The sequence below is a fragment of the Myotis nattereri genome (assembly GCF_964212035.1).
Source record: "Myotis nattereri genome assembly, chromosome: 1".
Taxonomy (NCBI): domain Eukaryota; kingdom Metazoa; phylum Chordata; class Mammalia; order Chiroptera; family Vespertilionidae; genus Myotis; species Myotis nattereri.
The window spans coordinates 177,730,840-177,756,293 of record NC_138075.1 but is presented as its reverse complement, the minus strand read 5'-3'; positions in this window follow the sequence as shown (position 1 = coordinate 177,756,293).

The window sequence follows — 25,454 nt, the reverse complement described above, 5'->3', positions numbered from 1 at the left end:
GATGCGGGAAGAGACTGGACAAAAATAGTACACCTATGGATGAGGACAGTGGGTTGGGAGTGAGGGCGGAGGGTGGGGTGGGAACTGGGTGGAGGGGAGTTATGGGGGGGAAAAGAGGAACAAATGTAATCTGAACAATAAAGATTTAATTTTTAAGAAAAGAAAAAAAATTTAAATTTTAAAAAAATGTGGTATATATAACAATAAAATGTTATTCAGCCTTTAAATAGAAAAAAATCCTGCCATTTGCAACAACATCAATGAACCTGGAAGATATGCTACATAAAACAAGGCAGACACAGAAAGACAAATATTGCTTGATCTCATTTACATGTGGAATCTAAAATAGTTACACTAACAAGGAGTGAGGGAGAAAGAAAAATGGGAGATGTTGGTTGAAGTGTACAGAGTTTCAATTAAAATGAATGAGTTCTGCCCTGGCTGGTATGGCTTAGTGGGTTGGGCATATCCCGTGCACCTAAAGGTTGCCAGTTAGATTCCCAGTCAGGACACATGCTCGGGTGTGGGCTCCCCAGCACAGGATGTGCAGTAGTCAGTGATTGATGCTTCATTCTCATATCAATGTTTCTCTCTTTCTCCCCTCCTCTCTCTCTAAAAATCAATTTTAAAAATCTTTATTAAAAAATTAATGACGCCCTAACTGGTCTGGCTCAGTGGATAGAGCATCGGCCTCAGACTGAAAGGTCCCAGGTTTGATTCCAGTCAAGGGCATGTACCTTGGTTGAGGGCACATCCCCAGTAGGAGGTGTGCAGGAGGCAGCTGATCAATGTTTCTCTCTCATCGATGTTCCTAACTCTCTATCCCTCTCTCTTCCTCATTGTAAAATATTAATAAAAAATATTTTTAAAAAATGACTCTGGAGATCTGATGTATTCTCAACATTTTAATTGCAATAATAGGTAAAAGTGCATCATTTTTCAAAGTCATGGCTAGAAGATATGCTATTCCAGACAGTACATCCCACAGAGCACACAATCATGGATGGTTTAAAATTACCATGACTTGTGTATTTCCTAAATTTGCATTTCCATAAAAACATAAATTTGATAGACTTCACTAAAAAAGAAACTAGTACATGGGAAACAAAAACAGTAAAGTAAACCTATTAAAAAGGTCTAATTGGCTTAGTCTTTCAGATTCAGCTTCCTTTTGTGGAGGACAGGGTCCTAAACACATTCTTGATCATGTTCATTATTTATATAATTAAATGACAATAAAACAAGTTCTTTATATGTGTTTTCTTTTTCAGTTTCTATTGTGTGAAATAAACATGAAGCTGTCAAAGAGAATAAACTGAGACAGGCTAAACTAATTTGCCACTGATGATAGTCATTATAAACAATCTGAATACTGTTCCACTTCACTGGGATTTAAATAATCTGTCAAAAAGCCTTATAGTCTAAAGTCTACATATGATATCAGGGGACATGAGGAAGAAATGAGGGTACAGTTAATGAAGCCAACAGAAATACCCTCATTCCTAGCACCAAGTCAAAAGAACCACTTTAGGTTTAATTTCTTCAAACTCCTCTCTCTCTTCAAATGCTATCACTAAATAAACAAGTATTGCAAACACATTCCTTCCTCACTATTTAAAAATACTGCTCAGTGTCTTTAGAAAATTTCTTCTTTCAGGGACTATTAGAGACATTATTAAACAGGATAAGCCAAATTTTCCCACCCCTGGCAACCACCATCTACTCCCTGTTTCTATGAATTTGGGGTTGTTTAGATTCCACATAAGTAAGATCATATAGTACTTGTGTTTCTCTGCCTAACCTATTTCACTTAGCATAGCATGATGCCCTCAAGATTCATACATGCTGTCACAAATGGTAGAATTTTCTTCATTTTTATGGCTGAATAATACTCCATCTATAATAATAAAAATGTAATATGCTAATTAGACCAAACATCCTTTCGGACATCCTTCTGGACTAAGCTGGGGCTGCAGCCACGGGATTGAGGCAGCCACAGTGGTTGGGAGGGAGGGATGGAGGCAGCCATCCGCAGGTGGGAGGGAGGGATCTGGATCCAGGCAGCCGCCTGTGGCTACAAGGGAGGGATCCAGGCAGCTGCCCATGGCTGTAAAGGCCCACTCTTGCACAAATTTTGTGCATCAGGCCTCTATTTTTATATATGCTTCACATTTTCTTTATCCATTCATCCTTCAATGGACATTTAGATTGTTTCCATGTCTTAGCTATGCTAATCCTATCTAATAATAGACAAACATGGTAATTAACCGTACCTCTGACACGCTTCCCATTGGCTAATCAGGGTGATATGCAAATTAACTGCCAACCAAGATGGCGGCCGGCAGCCAGGCAGCTGAAGTGAATAGGAAGTTTGCTTGCTCCAATGATGGAGGAAGCCAAGGTTCCCCTCCTGCTGCTGCCGGCCTCTGAGCTGCACTCTAAGAAACAATGTTGCAATTAGAGAAGCTAAACAAACCCCAGGAACCTGCTTTCAGCCAGCCAGGCCTCAGATATGGAGCTGCAACAGTGTTTCAATTATAGAAGCCAAACAAACCCAGATACCTGCTTTCAGTAGCCGAGGTCTCAGAGCTGGAGCCGAGCCTCAGAGCTAAAGCCAGCTCTCAGCTCCAGTGACAGCTATAGAAGGTAAATAAATCCCAGAATAAAAAATAAAAATAAAAAAAGGAGAGGTTGGGATCTTCAGTCACCCGCCAGCCTGAAAACGGCCCTCAGCCCCTCACCCACACTGGCCAGGCACCCCAGTGGGGACCCCCACACTGAAGGGGATGTGACCAGCTGCAAACAGCCATCAGCCCCTCATCCAGGCTGGCCAGGCACCCAAGCAGGACCCCCACCCTGACCCGGGATACCCTTCAGGACAAACCAGCCAGTCCCCACCCGTGCACCAGGCCTTTATCCTATATAGTAAAAGGGTAATATGCAAACTGACCCTAACAGCAGAACGACTGGGAATGACTGGTCACTATGACACACACTGTCCACCAGGAGGCAGACGCTCAATGCAGGAGCTGCCCTCTGGTGGTCAGGGCGCTCTCACATGGGAGGAGCTCTGCTCAGCCACAAGCCAGGCTGATGGCTGCCAGTACAGCAGTGGTGGTGGGAGCCTCTCTTGCCTCCTCAGCAGCGCTAAGGATGTCCGACTACAGTTTAGGCCTGCTCCCCGCTGGCAAGTGGACATCCCCCGAGGGCTGCCGGGCTGCCAGAGGGATGTCTGATTGCCATCTTAGGCCCAATCCCCCGGGGAGCGGGCCTAAGCCAGCAGGTGGTCATCCCCTGAAGGGTCCCAGACTGCAAGAGGGCACAGACCGGGCTGAGGGACACCCCCGAGTGCACAAACTTTTGTGCACTGGGCCTCTAGTATATATATAAAGAGCTAGGTGCCATCATGACTGAACGGCGACCGGTCACCATAAAGTGCATGGAACACCTCTCGGTTTCCCCCCCTTCCCTGGCCCCCAAGCCACTCACCATGAGGGGGGTCTGGCAGCAGGGTGGGCCTGGGGACTGTTGAGCAGCGGTGACAGGCTGCTTCGTGGTGTGGCCATCAGCAGTCACCCGGGTGGCAGCAAGTTTTGCGAAGCAGTCACAGGGCAGGGGAGTTTCATGGAGCATCCAGCGGTTAGCTTCACGGGGTGGCAGCAAGGTTCACAAAGCAGTTGAGGGGTGGGGGGAACCTCACGGAGCAGTCACAGGGTTCACGGAGCATCCTGGGGTGGGGAGCTTTACGTAGTGTCGCAGGGTGGCAGAGGCCATGCAACGGAGGCCAGGTTAAGCCTAGGGACCCTAACCGCACACGATTTCGTGCGCACTGGGCCTCTAGTTATAAATAATGCAGCAATAAAATGGAAGTGCAGATAGCTCTTCAAGATGATGATTTCATATCTTTTGTATAAATACCCAGAAATGGGGTTGCTGGATCATATGGTATCATTCTATTTTTAATTTTTGAAGAACCTCCATATTGCTTTCCATAGTGGCTACGATTTATGTTTCTGTCAAGAGTACATAATGTTTCCTTTTCTCTAACTCCTCACTAGCACTTATCTCATCTTTTTTTTTAATTTATTGATTTTAGAGGAGAGGAAAGAGAAACATCGATTTGTTGTTCCTCTTATTTATGCATTCATTGGTTGATTCTTGTATGTGCCCTGACCAGAGATAGAGCCCACAACCCTGGTGCATCAGGATGATGCTCTAACCAAATGAGATACCCATCCAGGGCTTGTCTTTTTTATGATAGCCATTCCAACAGGTGTGAGGAGATAATCACTGTGGTTTTGACTTGCATTTCCCCGTAGGCTACTTGATATCTTCTTTAGAAAAATATCTATTCAGGTCCTTTGACCATTTTTTAATAGGATTCCTTGGTTTTGTCCTGTTTTGGCTTTTGTTGCTATTGAGTGGTATAAGGTCCTTATATATTTTGGATATTAACACCTTACCAGATGTATGATTAGCAAATATTTTCTCTCATTCCATAGGTTGCCTTGACATTTTTTTATTGTTTTGCAGTGCAGAAGATTTTTAGCTTGGTATGGTCCCACTCATTTATTTTTGCTTTTATTACTTGTGCTTTTGTTTTGTTTGTTTTGTTAATCCTCACCCAAGGATATTTTTTCCGTTGATTTTTTTAGAGAGAGTGGAAGGGAGGGAGGGGGGAGGAGAAAAAGAGGGAGAGAAAGAGAGATAGAGAGACACTGATGTGAGACACACATTGATTGGTTGCCTCCCACATAAGTCCTCAACCTGGGCCAAGAATTGAAACCTGCAACCCAGGTACATGCCCTTGACCAGGGTTCAAACCCATGACCCTTGGGTTGATACTCTAATCACTGAACAATACTTGCAGGCATTATTGCTTGTGCTTTTAGTGTAAGATCCAAAATATTCATTATCAAGAACAATGACCTTACCAAAGTTATTGCTCCCTCTATTTTCTTTTAGTACTTTTACAATTTTAGGTCTTATATTTAACACATTTTGAGTTCATTATTGTAATAAAAGATAGGGGTCTAGCTTCATTCTTTTGCATGTGGGTATCGTTTTCCCAGCACCATTTATTGAAGAAACTATTTTCCCCATTGAGTATTCTTGGCTACTCTGGCAAATATTAGTTTGCTGTATTTGTGTGGGTTTACTTCTGGGCTCTTAATTTAGTTCCATTGATCTATGTATCTCTTTTTATGACAGCATCATACCATTTTGATAATTATACCAGTACCATACTATTTGACTCATAGCTTCATAGGATAGTTTGAACTCAGGAAGTGTGATGTCCCCAAATTTGTTCTTCTTTCTTAAGATTGCTTTGGCTATTCAAGGTTTCTTTTGGTTCCATAAATGCATTCATGTGGGGCTTCTGGGTAAGTTCCCTTGTGGGTGGGCTGCTGGCCACATTCTGTAGACAGATGGGCCACTGGTTGGGCTCTGCAATCACCTCTGGTCAGACGGGGTCAAAGTCTCTGGTCTCTAGCAGTGTGGTACCACTGGTTGGATTCCACAGTTGGGCAGGGTTGTGGGCCTTGCTCTGAAATTCCTCCCGGTTGAGTGGGGCCTCAGACTGTGCTTCTGGACTAGATGGTGCCAAGTTCAGGAGAGGCTGCAGGACCCCAGTGATTCCTATGAGGTAAGACATGTCTACCTTAAGCTCTCTTTTTCCTCCCAGAGAAACCATAGGCCCAGGGGGTCCTCTCTATGCTGGCATAGGGAAGGCAATGGATTCAAAGTGTAGCTGCTCCTCTCACACTTCTACTGTGGCCTGTCTCAGTGTCTATTGTCCAGGGTAATGCTTCAGCCTCACTCCTGAGTTCTGGGATTTTCACAATGGTGTCTAGACTACAGACAGTTGCTAGTTGGTCTTGGGGGAACTGGGGGAGGCTAAAGTTGGCAACATCCTATGTTACCATCTTAACATCACTCTTAAGATATTTCAACATCTATTTACATCGGCATATATAAATTAATCTGAGAAACCTAAATTACACAAACAGAAAAAGGACAAAGACTAGCGGGCAATTTGTAGAAGAAAAACACTCACATGGCTAATACGCATATGAGAAGATGCTTAATCTAATAACCAAGGAAATGCCAATAAAAACCAGAGTAAGATACTATTTCATGTTTAAAACTCTGGGGGGGAAAAAAAAGACTGAAAAGTCTAACGATATCGGCAAAGATGTTAAAGAAGGAAACTCTCACTCATAACTGATGTGTTCTGGGTGAGGGCTCTAGAAAACAGGTTAACTAAAGCTTCATTTTGCTTTCCAGGAAATCAGATTTCTGGAGACACACCTCCCTTTTTGTAATATAACAAGCTCTTGATAATGGTGAGAATATCAAGTCAAGAAAAAAGGGGATTTGTATGCTAGGGAAAAGGTTAAGATGTCTTCAGGCAAGAGAGCTTTTAGCCCTCCCTTAAATCTCACCAACAATCAACTGTCAACACAACCTTCAATCAACCAGACCTTCCTGTTCCTTTAATGAGACTAATTCTTTTCTCTTAGCTCCTTATTCCTGCTCAACTGAGTGGGTCCAGTCAACTGAGTAAACTAAAAAAAATAAATCCCTCACCTCCCTTCTGCCATACCGAAACTAGAATAAAACTTGTGTCCTTACCAAGGCAACTGCCTCAGTGCTTATCTTTGAGTAAATAGGAGAGAGCCATAAAGAGCCAAAGGGTCCAGCACCAGACCCTCTGCTTGTTCCCAGCAGACCCCAACGGAGAACAGTTTGGAAGAGAGAATAAATAAAATAAACCAATACTATTTTGCATAATAGAATAGAGGACTGACTTAATGAACAGCAGCATACCTTATAAATTATGAGGCAGCCCAGCTGGCGTGGCTCATTGGTTAAGCATTGACCTATGAACCAGGAGGTCACACGGTTGACTCCCAGTCAGGGCACATGCCCGGGTTGCAGGCTCAATCTCCAGTGGGGGGCATGCAAGAGGCAGCCAATCAGTGATTCTCTCTCATCATTGATGTTTCTATCTCTCTCTCCCTCTCCCTTCCTCTCTGAAGTCAATAAAAATATTTTTTTTAAAAAAAACAAATTATGAGGCATTTAGGGATATATTTTCCTTATTCTTATTTGTCTAAACAATACTGTCTCTGGAAATTCATGTTGTCCATAAAATGAGTATGTGTGAGAGAGAGAGAGAGAGAGGAGGGAGAGGGGGGAAGAAAGGGGAAGAGATAAAGAGAGACACAGAATTTGAGAGAGGAAACAGAAGTGACTCAACTTACACTGGCTGTAAGATCTTGTAAGGACACAAAGGAGAACTACTGCCCACTCTGGACTATAGTGTGAGACTTGAGTACCAAATTCCTCATGTCCATCTAGACAGTTCTATTGTGGTCAGATCTACTATCGCATTACCCTGGGTTGGATGACTGTTATTACTTTAGGCCCAACCACTCAGACTTGAGAAAAAAAATACTCCAAGAGGAAAGAAAGGAAAGGAATTGTTCTTAGGGTGAGATCAAACCCCATGGATAGGTGTCAGGCTTCCCAAACACTACCCGGAGATACTCATGGGGAGTTAGAAGCAGGAACTATATGAAATAGGAACAATGCTGAGGACAATGCTCAAAGAAGATTCTCAGTTTCCTTACCAGCTTCTTATAGTTGCTGACTTCATTTGAGGCCACATCCCTCCAATTTCTACCTCCTTCTTTACATCACCTCTCCTCTATGTATATAATATCTTATGGCCTCTCTCTAGGACACTTGCAACTGGATTTAAGATCTACCAGGATAATCTACTCACATCAAAGCCTTGATCTAATCTAATCTGCAAAGATGTTTTAATTACACAGTAATATTTACAGATTCCAGGGATTAGGATCTGTTATCTTTGTGTGATCATTTTCCAGCATCTACAGTCACCCTCCTCTTCCTCTTAGATCCTCTAAAAGGTCATATTTATCACCTACATTTAAATTTTCAACTCCTACCTTTTAATTTCCTTTAATTGCTCCCCAACTTTTCATCAAAGCAAGTCAAATGCCCTCATACAGTCATGTGTGAGTAACAGAGTGGAAAATAAGAAAGCATGCTATGAAATGGAAGGATACCTTGTCCATATCAAACTCTCTGCTTGTCCCTATGCAGAGAAGCAGCAGTCAATTTATCAGAGAGATGTGGCTGGGAGTTCCAAGAAATAACCAGTGGCCACGGGGTGAGTGGGTGTGTAGTAGCGTTGAAAGCAATGAAAAGGCCTAAGATGCTAAGATCGTTTTCCAAGTTAATATCCCAATAGAGCCTGCAAATAAAAACTTCCAATTTTCTACCCTATGTTTGAGTAAGCTCACCCTGAAAAGGGAGCAAATAAAGACTTTTACCCCAGAACTTAAATGCTTTCACAATAATCTTTCTTCCATCCCTTTGCCCCTTCCAAAGTTTCCACTCCCACACAGCTCCCTCTTTTCTCCTCCTTTTCCCTACCTCCCTGCCTCCCTCCCCACTCTCCCCCCACAGCCCCTTGTCTCCTAGTAACACTGTTAACTCAAACAAGACTCCCCAAAATCATTATCTACTCCTACCTTTCTCACCACTACCATGACAAGCATCACTCAAAACAAAAAGAAAAAAAATAGCTTGATTCCACACAGTCCATGACCATGGAAAATGACAGATCGAGATACAGTGCATTGCGTGTGCTGCCAATGGTGATATTGCTATAGTAATTTCATCATCCTGACACGTTCGTAATACCCTGACACTGCTGTCTTATTACACCCCATGCTACGGGGTTGCTGCCTAAGCTGTACAGCTCAGGGTGACACATTGCACCGAGCACCGCAGCATCACCGCTTACCTCTCACTAAATGTTCTACCAGGTGCTGGGGCGTGCTCAGCACTGCCCGGGTGGGGGAATGAAGTGCATGAGGACAAGGGCAAGGGGTGTTGGTACCTGATTGAAATGGAAACTGAATGGCTTTTTCAGCGGGGCTTTTCTGAGGAGGTGCTCCTGCACAAGGCCCTCAACATCAGCTGGGAAACACTGCTGAATAGGCTGGTCACAAAGCAGAGGAGATTCTCCGGAATGACGCAATTACTGGTAGACAAGGGGGCCTCTCACCCTCTCAACAATGAAGCGTTAACCGTCCACAGTGAGCCAGGGAAGTCAGCTGTCAATGAAACCCCTACATCTTTATCCCTGTCCCTACACTCTGCACCCTTCCCAACCTTTGCCCCCCAAAAATAAGCAAAACAAAACAAACCCATCAGGGGGTTTTGGCTTTGTTTTGTTTCAAATAATTTTTTATTGATTTTTAGGAAGAGGGGAAGGAAAGGGAGAGAGAGAGACAAACATTGATGTGAGAGCAAAACATCCATCAACTGCCGCCTGCACACTCCCTACCAGGGGATCAAGCCCGCAACCCAGGCATGTGCCCTGACTGGGAATCAAACTGGCAACCTTTTGTTGCCCGACCAATTGAGCCACATCGGCCAGGGCCTAGCAGTTTTTAAGTGATGATTACAAGATTCTAGCGTCTACTTTGAATGAGCAAAATCAATTGCCCTCATTTAGGTTCCCCAGAAGCAAACCCTATGGCAACCATTCAAGCACAGGAAGTTTCTTCGGGAGGTACGGGAAGCATACCTCCAGCAGGTGAGTGGCAAGTGAGAGGGGAGAGAAGGAAGCCAACGAAGCTGTGATGGCAAAGCAGCTGCCACAGTGGGGGCACTGGAGCTTCATCCCATGGGGAAACTGGGAAACCCTATAAAACACACATCCCCAGGACATCCCACTCCAGGGGCCAGGGGGTGGGGTATCTGCTCCTAAACCCCCTTCAGCCATTGGTTGAGGATTGCTCCTTAGAGGAGCAATCCAACACTTCTGGTCACTCATTCCATTCTGCTAGGTACAGGATAGCATTACACCACAACAGAACCCCTGGGAACTGCAGATTTAATTAGTGATGTGGATAGTCGTTGATATCAAACCCTAAAACTAAGTCACAGGAACAAATCTCTGCCAACACACAAAAAAGTACTAGGCTAAGACTCAATGACCCAAAGAGAGCTTCGCTATTGTCATAAAACCATAGTTATAATTAGTATGCTATGCACTTTGGGCATTAGAGGAAACTCTCATAATGGCTTGTACCCATTGCTTTTCATTTTGCACAAGAACAAGTGTGCAAGTTTTTTCCCATGGTGCTCGGGCAGCTGCATTCTCAGTGAGGCAAGTTAGGGTTGGCTGCAAGGAAAATTGTGAAGGAGATGAGGTTTGCTTTCTTTTTCTCAGCCTCCTCTTTCTGCTTTTTAGATCTTCTCTTGGAGTCCCTTCCCCACCCAGACCCTGTCAAGACCACGTCTCAGGAGAGGTTCTGATATTAGTCATTTACACCCAATTATAACTTTCATTCACTTAAAAATACTTAATAATAAACTTATTTTAGGCCTGACACCGTGCTGGGTGCTGGGGTTATAGAAATATAACTCACAAACCCTGTCTACACAGTGTGATAAGTATTGGATTTAGACACAGGATGGTATGAGGGCCTTGGGGAAAGGCTGCTAGGAAGTGTTTCTTGAATTGGTGATTCAAAGGCTTTGTCCCTTGTTAAATGCACTTCAAGAATCACTGAGCAGCCAAAAAGGATTAGGGAATGGAAGGAAGCCCCTTGCTCCAAATGCCTACATCCCATGCTGTTGCCGGAAAGAGTTAATGCATTTGGGCAGTTTCCTGTTCCACCTACATGTACAGAGATGGCCCATTGCCACAGCCTGCAGAGCAAACTGAAAACCGAGCAGCAAGCAGCAGTGGGCGCACCTGCTCTGAAATCCTGCTGTGCATAACGGATGTTTTTAATTTGCTTGCACATTCTGGGGAAAAAAAAGAGGGAGATTTTCTATTTATAGATGAATTCAACATTTGGATAATAATGTTCTCTTGGCTTATTATTTAGTATGGAAATTTCCTCTGTATTTCTGGCTACACCTGTTTGGGTCCCTCATCCCTGCATCTCAGAGCCCAAAGAAAAGTCTTTGTGTCTCACATTTTTTCATCTGCAGAAAGAAGCTAATAATACCTCCCAGAGAAGTTGGGAGGACTGGATGAAATAATGTAAAGCACTTGGAGACCAATGGCTGACACCGTGGAGGCTGTTAGTGCTGTGGGGAGTTTAGAAAAGCAGGGTTCAAGAGGTCATTGCTCCCAACAAGCTCCAAGTTTGTCTGAGAAATTACAATCAAACCTTAGGCTGTGCTTTATAAGAATAGTTATCAAATGCTTCCTGACTTCTTAGAAAGGAAACAAATAGACCCTTGAAAATACAGATATGCATGGGAAGAGGCTAACCTGACCGCCTCACCACCCAAGAGCCGCCATTCTCAAGGATGTAAGCAGCTGATCAATAAGCAGGACATCATCATAGCCTGAGGGCTACCCTACTGGGTTACACACAAACACAACTAAGCACAGGATCCCAGACGTTTGGCTTACACACACACACACACACACACACACACACACAACAAACACAGTGATACCCATTCAACAAACAGATCTAATTCAAGAGAGTTTATGTGTTATAATAATATTAGTGCACTCCTTTCTTTATTTTTTTTAATCCTCAATGGGGGATATGTTTTTATTGATTTTTAGAGAGAAAGGAAAGGAGAGAGAGAGAGAATGACAGAAAAACAACAACATAAGAGAGAAACATCAATCAGTTGCCTCCCTTATGTGCCTAAACTGGGAACAGAACCTTCAACTTTTTGGTATACAGAGGATGTTCTAATCAACTGAGCCACCTGACCAGGGCTGCACTCCTTTTATGTAGTGTAAATTGCCATGTCAGAATTATCTTCCAAACCAGGGTTGGTAAACTCTTCGAAGGTCGAAATAGTACGCATTTTAGACTTTACAAGCCAAGAAGCAATATCCTTAATTCTTAGGCAATTATCTTATCTAATAAAAGAGAAACATGGTAATTAGCCATACATCCGCTGCCCTTCCCATTGGCTAATCAGGGTGATATGCAAATTAACTGCCAGCCAAGATGGCGGCCGGCAGCCAGGCAGCTTAAAGTGAACATGAGGCTTGCTTGCTTCAGTGACAGAGGAAGCCAACGTTCCCCGCCTGCCGCTGCCGGCCTCTGAGCTTGCAGTTTGAAACACTGTTACAAATATAGAAGCTAAACAAAACCCCAGAAACCTGCTTCGGCCAGCAGGGATCTCAGAGCTGGAGTTGAAACAGTGTTTCGATTATAGAACCCAAACAAACCAGATACCTGCTTTCACCAGCGGAGGCCTAAGAGCTGGAGCCAAGCCTCAGAGCCAAAGCTGGCCCAGAATAAAAAAGAAAAAGAAAAAAAGGAGCGGTTGGGAGCTTCAGTCACCCGCCAGCCTGAAAACAGCCCTCAGCCCCTCACTCAGACTGGCCAGGCACCCCAGTGGGGACCCCCACCCTTAAGGGTGTGTGACCAGCTGCAAACAGCCATCATCTCCTCATCCAGACTGGCCAGGCACCCCAGTGGGGACCCCCACCCTGATCCAGGACACCCTTCAGGGCAAACCAGCCGGCACCCACCCGTGCACCAGGCCTCTATCCTATATAGTAAAAGGGTAATATGCCTCCCAGCACCGGGATCAGCGGAGCTGCAAGGCCTCCCGGCACCGGGATCAGCGTGACAGGGGGCAGCGCCCAAACCCCCTGATCGTCCTGTGGTTCTGTGTGTGACAGGGGTCGGGGCCACAACCTCCCTATCCACCCTGCTCTGTTCGTGACAGGGGAAGGCGCCCCAACCCCCTGATCAGCCCTGCTCTGTGCCTGATAGGGGGTAGCTCCCCAACCCCCTGATCGCCCTGCGGTTCTGTGTGTGACAGGCTGCAGCGCCCCAACCCCCTTATCGGCCCTGCTGTGTGTGTGACAGGGTGCGGCACCCCAACGACCCCCCCCCCACGGGCCCTGCTCTGTGTGTGACGGGGTAGAGCCATAACCTCCCCATCGGCCCTGCCCTGAGTGTGACAGGGTGTGGCGCCCCAACCCCCTGATCCGCCCTGCTCTGTGTGTGACAGGGGGGAGCTCCTCAACCCCCTGATCAGCCTGCTCTGTGCGTGACAGGGTACGGAGCCCCAGCCCCCCTGATGGGCCCTGCTCTGTGAGTGACAGGGGGCAGCGCCCCAACCCCCTGATTGGCCCTGCTCTGTGCGTGCCAGGGGTTGGCGCCGCAACCTCCCCATTGACCCTGCCTTGAGTGTGACAGGGGGCGGTGCCCCAACCCCCCAATCGGCCCCACCCTGAGCGTGACTGAGGGTGGCATTGCAACCTCCCGTTCCGCCCTGCTCTGTGCATGACAGGGGGCGGCGCCCCAACTCCCCAATCAGCCCTGCTCTGAGCCCGACCAGGGGCTGCACCTAGGGATTGGGCCTGCCCTCTGCCACCCGGGAGCGGGCCTAAGCCAGCAGGTCGTTATCTCCCGAGGGGTCCCAGACTGTGAGAGGGCACAGGCCGGGCTGAGGGATCCCCGCCCCCCTCCCGAGTGCCTGGCCTGAGGGGATCGGGCCAAAACCAGCTCTCAGACATCTCCCAAGGAGTACTGGATTATGAGAGGGCGCAGGTCAGGCCAAGGGACCCCACTGGTGCACGAATCCATGCACCAGGCCTCTAATTCTAGTATAAAGACTAACAGTCTTGCCGAAACCGGTTTGGCTCAGTGGATAGAGTGTCGGCCTGCGGACTGAAAGGTCCCAGGTTCGATTCCGGTCAAGGGCATGTACCTGGGTTGCGGGCATATCCCCAGTAGGAGATGTGCAGGAGGCAGCTGATCGATGTTTCTCTCTCATCGATGTTTCTAACTCTCTATCTCTCTCCCTTCCTCTCTGTAAAAAATCAATAAAATATATTAAAAAAAAAAAAAAAAAGACTAACACTCTTTTTAAATTTTGCATTTAAATATGTAAAAACCATCCAGAGCCTAAGAACTGGATCTGGCCCTGGGGTCTGTAATTTGCCGACCTGTATTCTAAAAAAATGAAACTAAGAGTTTCAACTGTTGTGTTGCTTTATAAATTTCAATAAAAATAAGAATGTAGTTCCTGCTTAATAGACATTCTCCAGAGGTGTATTGTATCTGTCACTTACCTATAAGAAATTGTCTATGAATCCTAATGTGTCCCCAAGCCCAACACATACCCATTTCCACCTGAAATGACACATCTACTATTGCCTGAAATTTCTCCATTCAAACTTAATTTTTTGCACTAAATAGATCTCTCTTTTTTTAATGAACACATTTAGAGGGATAGTACATTAAATTACCAAATCTTTAACAATAACTTATTTTCTGAAATGGCTTTTTCTTCATGTGGGAAATCTTGAACAATGTATGAAAAATAAAAGAACACCAAAATAAGTGAAAGTAAACAAGGGAGGTCCTCTAAGAAATTTGGAATGTCTCCTAATTACATGTCAATTAAAAAGACAATTAGAGCCCTAGCTGGTTTTCCTCACTGGATAGAGCATAGGCCTGTTGACTGAAGGGTTCCAGGTATGATTTTAGTCAAGGGCACATGCCCAGGTTGCAGACTCCATCCCTAGGAAGGGGCGTGCAGGAGGCAGCAGATGAATAATTCTCTCCCATCATTGATGTTTCTATCTCTCTCTCCCTCTCCCTTCCTCTCTGAAATCATTAAAAATATATATATATTTTTTACTCATACAACTCAACAAAAGGAAAATAAAAAATCCAATCAAAAAATGGGCAATGGACCTAAATAGATACTTTTTGAAAAAAGACATAAGGAAGGCCATGAGACATATGAAAATATGCTCAAAGTCACTAATCATCTGAGAGAAGCAAATCAAAACAACAATCCGGTACCATCTCACACCTGTCAGAATGGCTATCATCAACAAATCACCAAATGACAAGTGCTAACAAGGATGCAGAGAAAAAAGAACCCTCGTCACTACTGGTGGGAATGCAGACTGGTGCAGCCACTGTGCAAAACAGTATGGAGTTTCCTCAAAAAACTAAAAATGGAACTCCAATTTGACCCAGTAATCCCATTTCTAGGAATATATCCCAAGAAACTAGAAACACAAAACAGAAAGGATATATGCACCCCTATCTTCATGGAAGCACAATTCACCATAGCTAAGATTTGGAAACAGCCTAAGTACCCATCAGCAGATGAGTGGATTAAAAACCTGTGGTACATCTACATAATGGAATACTACGCTGCAGTAAAAAAGAAGAAATTCTTACCATTTGCAACAGCATGGATGGAACTGAAGAACATTATGCTAAGTGAAATAAGCCAGTCAGAGAAGATAAATATCACATGATCTCACTCATTTATGGAATATAATGAACAACATAAACTGATGAACAAAAACAGATCCAGAGACAGAGAAGCATCAATCAGACTGTCAAACCTCAGAGGGAAGGTAGGGGAGGGTGGGGTAAGGGGGAGAGATCAACCAAAGGACTTGTATGCATGCTTATAAGCCTAACCAATGGACACAGACACCAGGGGGGTGAGGGCATGAGTGGGGGCGGTGGGGGGGCAATGGGGCAATAAGGACACATATGTAATACCTTAATCAATAAAGAAAAAATTATTTAAAGAAATAAAAATAAGCAAAAGCTACATATATTAGTTTCCCTAGAAACAGAATAAGATAGTGGTGGTGCCTACAGACTCTGGAGACTAAGTCTAGTTCTCACCAGTTGTATAACCTTGGGCAAGCCAGTTAACCTCAGTGAGTTTCAGTTTAATTATCTCAAAAATGAGAATGATAATAAGATCTAACTCAGAGTGTTGATGTAAGGATTAAAACAGATAAATATATAAAGAGCACCTAGAATGGTATTGTCACATAGAAGAGTCTCAGTAACTGGTAGCAATGATTGTTTGAACAGTTCTCAATTATAGTGCAAAGAGCAAATGTAGAATTTGTCCAAAATTCATACTCCCATCCTTAAAGATTTTGACTGGAAACTTCTGGGAGGGGAGACAGCAGTCTACATTTTAATAAGAATGTCGGATGATTCTGCTGTCAGAGATACAGACCATAATTTAAAAAATAATATCCTACAAAACTAATCAAAAGTGTAAGAAGTTGGAATAGTGGTTACATGAGAGAATGTGGGAAAGGGCAGTGACTGAGAGGGGGCTTGAGGGGACAGCAGAGGTTCAGGCAATGGCCTATGCCTTGGCCCAGGTATTGGTGACAGGGTTATGTTTACCCTGTGAGAATTTATCAAGATACACACTTATGGTTTATGTGCTTTTCTGTATGTAAAAAATAAAAAGTAAAAATCAAAAACTAATGCCAGAGGAACCAAGATGGCAGCATAGGTAAACACCTATACTTGCTGCCTGCCGGGAGCCGGTCCATCCTTGCTGTTTCAAGGGACCTGACATATATGGCATACTGTTCTTAATATGTTTGCTCACCTTCTTGGCACTATGTGTTTTAACCAAGGTCACCTCTCTGAGAAAGGCTGTTTCCCCAGGTAGGGATTTTCCCCTGAAGTTAGGGAGGGAATAAAACCCCTTAACTAAGTGCCAGGCGGGTAATTAATCACTTTAACTACGAACAATCATGCTTAAGCTACATAATCTTTACTCCCTGGAATGGAGATAAGAAACGCCCTAACCTTTGAAATAGAGATTGATAGGATTGGAATCAACTGGTATAAATACAGATGTAACAAGACAACAGGACACAGAACCTAGACACAGAACCTACACAGAACCTAGAGACAGAAGAACTTCGCTGGAGAGAACATGGCAAAAGATCCTGGACAGAAACTGGAGACAGAACCTAGAGACAGAACCTAGTGAGAGAACATGGCAAAAGATCCTGGACAGAAACTGGCCACAGAACCTAGAGACAGAACCTAGCGAGAGAACCTGGCTGAAGAACCTAGAGACAGAACCTGGCTACAGAACCTGGATAGAACATGGCAAGAGAACCTGACTAGAACCTGGTGACAGACCCTAGCTGGAGAACCTAGACAGAACCTGGCTGAAGAACCTGGCTACCGAACCTGACGACAGAACCTGACTGGAGATCCTAGATAGAACCAGGAGAGAGAACCCAACCATGCTGGTCAACTGAACACTGCCTGAACCTGGCTGGAGAACCTAGCGAGGGAACATGGCTACAGAACCTGGCTGGAGAACCTAGTGAGAGAACCTAGACAGAACGTGGCTGGAGTCCCTAGCTGAAGACCCTGACTAGGCTGCTGATCAACTGAACGCTGTCTCCGTGTCATTCCTTCTTTGCCAACTCCGTCCACACCTTTGGACCCCAGCAGCTGCCTCTCACAACCACATCAAAATAACAACTAAAAGGCAGAACAATTGCCACCCAGAACCATGGGAAAGCTGGCTGAGTGGAAGTTCCACAACTAGAGAGGTGAGGAAAGCCCATTGAGACCAGTAAGAGGTGCAGAGGCGCGGAAAGTGCTGGCACCTGGATGTGCTACTCTTTTAATCAGGAGGAAGATACAAGCTCATGCTTGCTCTGAACTCCAGTTCCAGACGAGACTCTGGGTGACCCAGACACATACGGGGAAAAACTGGACTGTCTAGCATCGGGAAAGGAATGCAGGACGGCTTTCTCTCAGAGGTGCTCACAGCGATCATTGTTCCTGCACGGGGGCATGGGACACAGAGACCCAGGGACCGCTCTGGTGCAGGGCTGACTGGCAGCCATTGCTGTTTGCTCCGCCCTGGTGATTCCCAGAGACCCCGCCCCACACAAGCTGTGAGCAGAGGCTTTTGCATATGAATGGCCTGTCCTCTATCTGCCTAAAACCTGTCAAACTGCAGCGGGGTCAGAGAGCCACAGAGCTTCCAAAAGAAGGGCCAAGGGCAGCAGCAACAGCCTGCCTTGCTTCACAGCTGGGCCTCATCGGGGCACTTCCAAACCCCATAAAAAGAGGAGGAATCTGCAGATGTCTCTGTAGCTCCTGCTGGGTGGCCCCAGACAGTGGCTGACCTTGCACCTCCTTGGAGATCCAAGAGCCAGTTTACCCAGTGGTCAGAGTGAGACCATACCAGATTACAACTCTTCACATCCATAAGTGACACACTCAAGGGGCAGACTCAGTGAGCACCAAAGCCCCACTAAAGCAAGTCCTGCCACATACGGGTGTCTCCTGTGCAACAGATTTTCCAGTGTAGACACAGCTGGACATCACAGCCAATTGGCCTGGAGGTCAATTCCTCACAGTGATACCAACAGCAATCAAGGCTTAACTACAACAAGACTGTGAACACAGCCCACAGAGGGGTGCACCAAGAGTGTCCACCTCAGGTAATTAGGGAGGCTGAGCCACTGGGCCCTATAGGACACCTAGCACACAAAGCCACTCTATCAACACAGGGAAGCAGCCAAAATGTGGAGACAAAGAAACACGTCACAAATGAAAGAAATGGAGGAAAGCAAAATACTGAATATAGAGTTCAAAACCACAGTTTAAGGTTACTCAAGAATCTTCTAGAAACCTCTGAGAAATTTAGTGAGACCCTCAAGGATATGAAAAAGGACCAATTAGAAATTAAGCATACACTGACTGAAATAAAGAATAATATACAGAGATCCAACAGCAGACTAGAGGATCCCAAGTATCAAGTCAAAGACTTGAAATACGAAGAAGCAAAAAACACCCAACCAGAAAAGCAAAATGAAAAAAGAATCCAAAAATATCAAGATAGTGTAAAAAGCCTCTGGGACAACTTCAAGTGTACCAACATCCGAATTATGGGAGTGCCAGAAGAAGAGAGAAAGCAAGATATTGAAAACCTATTTGAAGAAATGATGACAGAAAACTTCCCCTTCCTGGTGAAAGAAATAGACTTACAAGTCCAGGAAGTGCAAAGAACCCCAAACAAAAGGAATCCAAAGAGGACCACACCAAGACACATCATAATTAAAATGCCAAGAGCAAAAGACAAAGAGAGAATCTTAAAAGCGGCAAGAGAAAGAAAGTCATTACCTACAAGGGAGTACCCATACAACTGTCAGCTGATTTCTCAACAGAAACTTTACAGGCCAGAAGGGAGTGGCAAAAAATATTCAAAGTGATGAATACCAAGAACCTACAACCAAGATTACTTTATCCAGCAAAGTAATTCAATTCAGAATTGAAGGTCAGATAAAGAGCTTCACAGATAAAGAAAAGCTAAAGGAGTTCATCACCACCAAACCAGTATTAAATGAAATGCTGAAAGGTATCCTTTAAGAAGAGGAAGAAGAAGAAAAAGGTAAAGATACAAATTATGAACAACAAATACACATCTATCAACAAGTGAATCTGAAAATCAAGTGAATAATCTGATGAACAGAATGAACTGGTGATTATAATAGAATCAGGGGCATAGAAAGGGAGTGGACTGACTATTCTTGGTGGGGAAAGGGGTGAGGGGGATGCGGGAAGAGACTGGACAAAAATCGTGCACCTATGAATGAGGACAGTGGGTGGGGAGTGAGGGAGGAGGATGTGGTGGGAACTCAGTGGAGGGGAGTTATGGGGGGAAAAAAGAGGAACAAATGTAATAATCTGAACAATAAAGATTTAATTAATAAAAAAAAAAGAACAAGCTAAAGGAGTTCATCACCGCCAAACCAAAATTATATGAAATGCTGAAGGGTATTCTTTAAGAAGAGGAAGAAGAAAAAGGTAAAGATAAAAATTATGAACTACAAAGTGACAAATACATATCTATCAACAAGTGAATCTAAAAATCAAGTGAATAAAAAAATCTGATGAACAGAATAACCTGGTGAATATAATAGAATCAGGGGCATAGTAAAGGAGTGAACTGACAATTCTTGGGGGGAGGGGAGAGGGTGTGGAGGGTGTGGGAAGAGACTGGACAAAAATCAAACACCTATGGCCGAGGACAATGATGGGGGGTAAGGGCATGGGATGGGGTGGGAACCTGTTGGAGGGGAACTATCAGGAGAGAAAAAAAGAGGAACAACTGTAATAATCTGAACAATAAAGACTTACTTAAAAAAAAAAAAAAGAACTCGTAACTCAATAAAAGGAAGACAACACAGTTAAAATGAACAAAATACATGAAAAGAAATTTTACTAAAGGTGATGCCAAAATGCGTATGTACAGATGCTTCACATTTTTAGTCATAAAGAAAATGCAATTAATACCACTACCTCCCCTACTCAAAGGGCTAAAATTAAAAAGCATAATGATATTAAGTGTTAGTAAGATTGTGGAATAATTGGAATACTCAGACATTGCTGGTGGATATGTAAAACAATATAGCCACTTTAATAAACTGTTTCACAGCTTCTTAGAAAAAGTTCATACACTTACCATGTATCTCAGGAATTCCTCTCCAAGGTATCTCTTCAAAAGAAAACATGTATTCACTCATTTCTTTAAAAATTGTTACACAAAAGCTTATAGCAATTTTATTCATAATAGCTAAAAGCTGAAAACAGCCCAAATACAATGTAAAAAATAAACTCCTCCATGCAACACCGTAGATAAATCTCTAATACATGTTGAGTGGGGAGAAAAAAAAACAAGTGCAAAATATTATGTGCCTACTACATAATTTCATTCTCATGAAACTCTAGGAAAGACAAATTTGGGGTTGCGAGATGGGGATTGATTGGGAAAGAGCACATGGGGACCATCTGGGCAGGTGGAAATGGTCTATATTTTTACTGTGTATATGTTTAATAAAACTTATGGAAGCATTTTATTGCATATAAATTATACTTCAATAAAGTCAATTTTTTTTCAAATAAAAAGTTGACATTTTTTTACATCTCTAAATATATGTTGACACTGTTTATATAATAAAAAGATGAATATTAAACATGGAATAAGAAGAGCAACCATTGATTGTGTTTACTGTGTGCCAGAACCAGTCCTCAGCATTTTTAAAGGATTTTATCATTAAAATTTTCCATTAAAAAAAATGGCTTAAGTTTTATTGCTGTTCCTACTCTACAGATGAGGAAAATGGAGCTTTTTTAGTTAATAAGTGACGGTTAAAAAATGTGCTTGGCTTGGAAAGCCAGATCCATCTATCTCCAAAGGATCCCATACTCAAGACTGCGCCATGTTTTCCCCCAAAGGAGGAAGACACTGTGCACTCTGGGCAGCCAAGAGTCATTACAATAAAATGCTCTTAACAAGATGCCAACAAAGACAAAAGTAAGTGGATTTGTCACATGGGCAGATCAGACATAATAATAACCTATCAAGAAGCTTTTCAAGGACCACTGATGTCAACAGACCATCAAGTCTGAACAGAGGGAACTGCAAACGTAATTACTGCAGCAGGAAAAGTCTAGTTTAAAATACAGATTGATCTCAAAGGTACAAAGATCCTTGTTATTATTTTTATTTGATAAGGGAAATTAACTTATAAAGAAGGGCAGACATTTACAAGGAATAAAAAAAATATATAATATCTTCCTACACTTTTTCTTGCTTTATTTACCAGAATGCATGTGTTCTTACCTCATATTGTTTTATAAGCGAAGTCTTTTAAATTTTTAAGAACAGTGTCATATTAAATAAATAGATCCAGCTCCAGAAAACAAAACAAAAAATGGAAAGCCACCTAAATAATTCTAGAAAAGCAAATACAAACCTAATACTGAAACCTCGCAAAGACAGTACAAAAAAACTTTTCTTATCTTGTATTTTGTTATTAAATTAATGGGGTGACATTGGTTAATAAGATTATATAGGTTTCAAATATACATTTCTATGATATGTGATCTGTATATTGCATTTTTGCCCACCACCCAAAGTCAAATCACCTTCTATCACCATATATAGGGCCCTTTTACCCTTTACTACTCCCCCCCAGGCCCCTTCCCTGTTGTAACCACCAAACTACCCTAGTATTGTCTGTGTCTATGAGTTTCAGTTTTACATACCACATATGAGTGAAATCACATGGTTCTTAGCTTTTTCTGACCGACTTATTTTACTTATTATTCTCAAAGCCCATCCATGTTGTTGCAAATGGCAGTATTTCATCTTTTCCTATGGCTGAGTAGTATTCCATTGTATAAATGTACCATACCTTCTTCATGCAAACACTTCAGTTATTTGCACATCTTGGCCACTGCAACTAATGCCACAATGAACATAGGGGTGCATATATATTTGCAAATAAATGTTTTCAAAAATTTTGGGTAGATATACAGAAGAGGGTTTGCTAAGTCATATTCTTAATTTTTTGAGGAGCCTCAATACTGTTTTTCACAGTGAATGAGGGTTCATTTTTTTTCCACACTCTGTCCAACACTTGCTATTATTTATCTTGTTGATAATAGCTATTCTAGCAAGTATGAGGTGATAGCTAATTGTATTACATGGATTTTAAGTGAAATTTTTTTGACTCCTAAAATACTTTCTAAAGGAAAAGAGGAAAGGAAAGGGAGAGGAATGGAGTAGGGGAGAAGAGGGGAGATTTTGGAAATTTTTCACTTAAGAATATGAATGAGATTAGAAATAAAATACTAGCAAATAGAATTCAACAAAATGCCATCTAAGATAACCAAAGAGAATTAAATAGGGAAAGTAAGAAAGGTCCAATCATGAGAAATTTAATCATTAAAATACTATAATAAAAAGCTAAACAAGAAAATCCATAAGATAATTATTCATTTAATCATTTGCCCCAACTTGCCATCTATATTTTTATCCTGATATATGAATACTTGGAAGTTATTGAAATCCTTTCTTTGAATAAAGAAGAATATCGATTTATACAAATGATCAAATATACAGCCATAAAACTATTAAATAAATAAAAATGAGACAGAAAAGAGGAAAAACTTTGAAGTTTAATAGACTTGGGTCAAATAATACCACTATTAACCTCATGTATACATAGCACAGTCCCTAGCACATAATAAGCACCCAATAAGTAGATGCTATATTTTATATCCAACCAACAACCTCATGCTTAATAAAGAAATTCTACAGGTATAATGTTAAAATTAAGCACAAAACACGGATGCTTTCTATTACCTATTTTTCATAGTATTTATATAAAAATAAAAGTTATAAATGCAGTAAGGAAAAATACAAAATTATGATTATTGGCAGATGACTCCAAAAACTAGAATAAAAAAGAGTTTAGAGAAATGGCCTAATAAAACAAATATTTTTAAAATATAGTTTTATTGATTTCAGAGAGGAAGGGAGAGAGAAAGTGAAAGAGAGAGAAAGAAACATCAATCATTACAGAGAATCATTGATCAGCTGCCTCCTGCATGCCCCCTACTGGGGATCAAACCCACAACCTGGGCATGTGCCCTGACTGGGAATTGAACCATGATCTCCTGGTTCATAGGTTGCTGTTCAACCACTGAGCCATACTGGTCAGACACAAATTTTTTTTAAATAAACAGCTTTTTTATTTAGTAGTTCAGTTAGATAATACAAGTTTAAAATATATTTTATTTACTATAGAAATAACAAAAATTAAAAAGGAAAAATGTCCATGAGAAATATGCATATCATGGAAAAATACACATCTTTATTTATTGAATAATATTTTTAAATGAGAATGGGAAAGTTATTGTAAAAATATAAAAGCTTCCAAAACTTATATTTCCATTTAAAATTGCATCAGGATTGTGGAGGAGACTTTAAATATTCTAAAATTCATCTGAAACTGTAAGCAAGTAAGAATATCAAATAAAAATGTGTAAAAGAGATATTTTAGTAAGTTACTGAGCTTCAGATATGTGAACTCTCAAAGAAATGTGTTGAATCAACTATAAAATTAAGGTAGTTAAAATCAAGTAATACATAAGTAATTAAATAAAACACACATATGCCTAGATTCAAATAACAAACTCAGAATTAAACCCTGTTGAACTTTTGGTACCTAAAATTGAAAGGATGAGATTAGAGTCATCATAAATCAGCAGAGAAGGGAATCCTATCTAATAATAGACAAACATGGTAATTTATCGTACCTTCACTACACCTCCCATTGGCTAATCAGCAAGATATGCAAATTAACCACCAACAAAGATGGCGGTTAATTTGCACACATAGGTGCGAAGCGGCAGAGCGAAGACTGAAGGCGGCTCCAGCTGGAGCAGTGAAGGCTTGAAGGCAGCTCCAGCCAGAGCAGCGAAGACTGAAGATGGCTCCACCCGGAGCGAAGGCCTGGGTCCCGGGTGCCGGAGGAAAACCAGTGCCGGCAGCCAGGGGAAGGGAAGGCCTATTGCATAAATCTTTTCGTGCAACAGGCCTCTAGTCCTATATAATAAAAGCATAATATGCAAATTGACCAAACTGTGGAACGACTGGTTGCTATGGTGCACACTGACCACCAGGGGGCAGACGCTCAAGGCAGGAACTGCCCCCTGGTGGTCAGTGTGTTCGCTCAGGGGGAGCACTGCTCAGCCAGAAGCCAGACTTATGGCTGGCGAGCACAGCTGCAGTGGCGGGAGCCTCTCCTGCCTCGGTTGCAGATGAGTGGTAAGGAGCGAGGGTCCTAGACTACGAGAGCCCCGGACTGTGAGAGGGATGTCTGACATCCCCTGAGGGGTCCCGGACTGTGAGAAGGCACAGACCGGGCTGAAGGCTCCCCCGCCCCCGGGGCACAAATCTCATGCACCAGGCCTCTAGTTAATTAATAAATGATGTTGAGAAATGGTATAAAATTTTGAAAAACAAACCCATAAAGAACTTCCTTTCTTGCCATAACTAAAATAGTTTCCAGATTAATAAAAAAGTTAAGCAGAAAACTATAAAATCTCTGGAGGGAGAAGGAATTCCAAGTCTCAAAAGCATTAAGAAGAAATAAAAGATCAAGAGACTTACTAGCTAAAACTTGAAAACTTATACAAGTTTTAAAAAATCAAAATTAAAAGACATAAACTCAGAAAAAAATTAGCTTATGTGGTAGATAAATGATTATTCTTGTTACAATTTATAAGGTTCAAATATACAAGGGAAACCTCACAAACCCTGATAGCCTAATAATGTAAACAACCCACAAAAGAAAATACAACTAATAAATAACCATAGGAAAATGTTCCCATTAAAAAATTTTTAAATGCAAAATAAAACCACAGGAAAGTCCTGTTTTTCTCATGGAATTAGCTAGTGCTTTGTTGAATGATAATATTCTACACTAGTACCATTGTTATAAGCACAGTACTTTTATACTAGGTTTCAAACTTTCAACCTTGTTGAAAACGTATATTGACACAACTATTTTGAAAGCAATTTTAAAATATTTTCAAATATTCATAGCTTTTTACCTAATAATTCCATTTTGAAAAATTTACCTTAAAAAAATAAATATGGCCCAGCCGGTGTGGCTCAGTGGTTGAGCAGCAACCTATGAACTATGCCTGGGTTTTGGTCTCCATCCCCAGTAGGGGGTGTGCAGGAGGCAGCTGATCAATGATGTCTCATTATTGATGTTTTTCTCT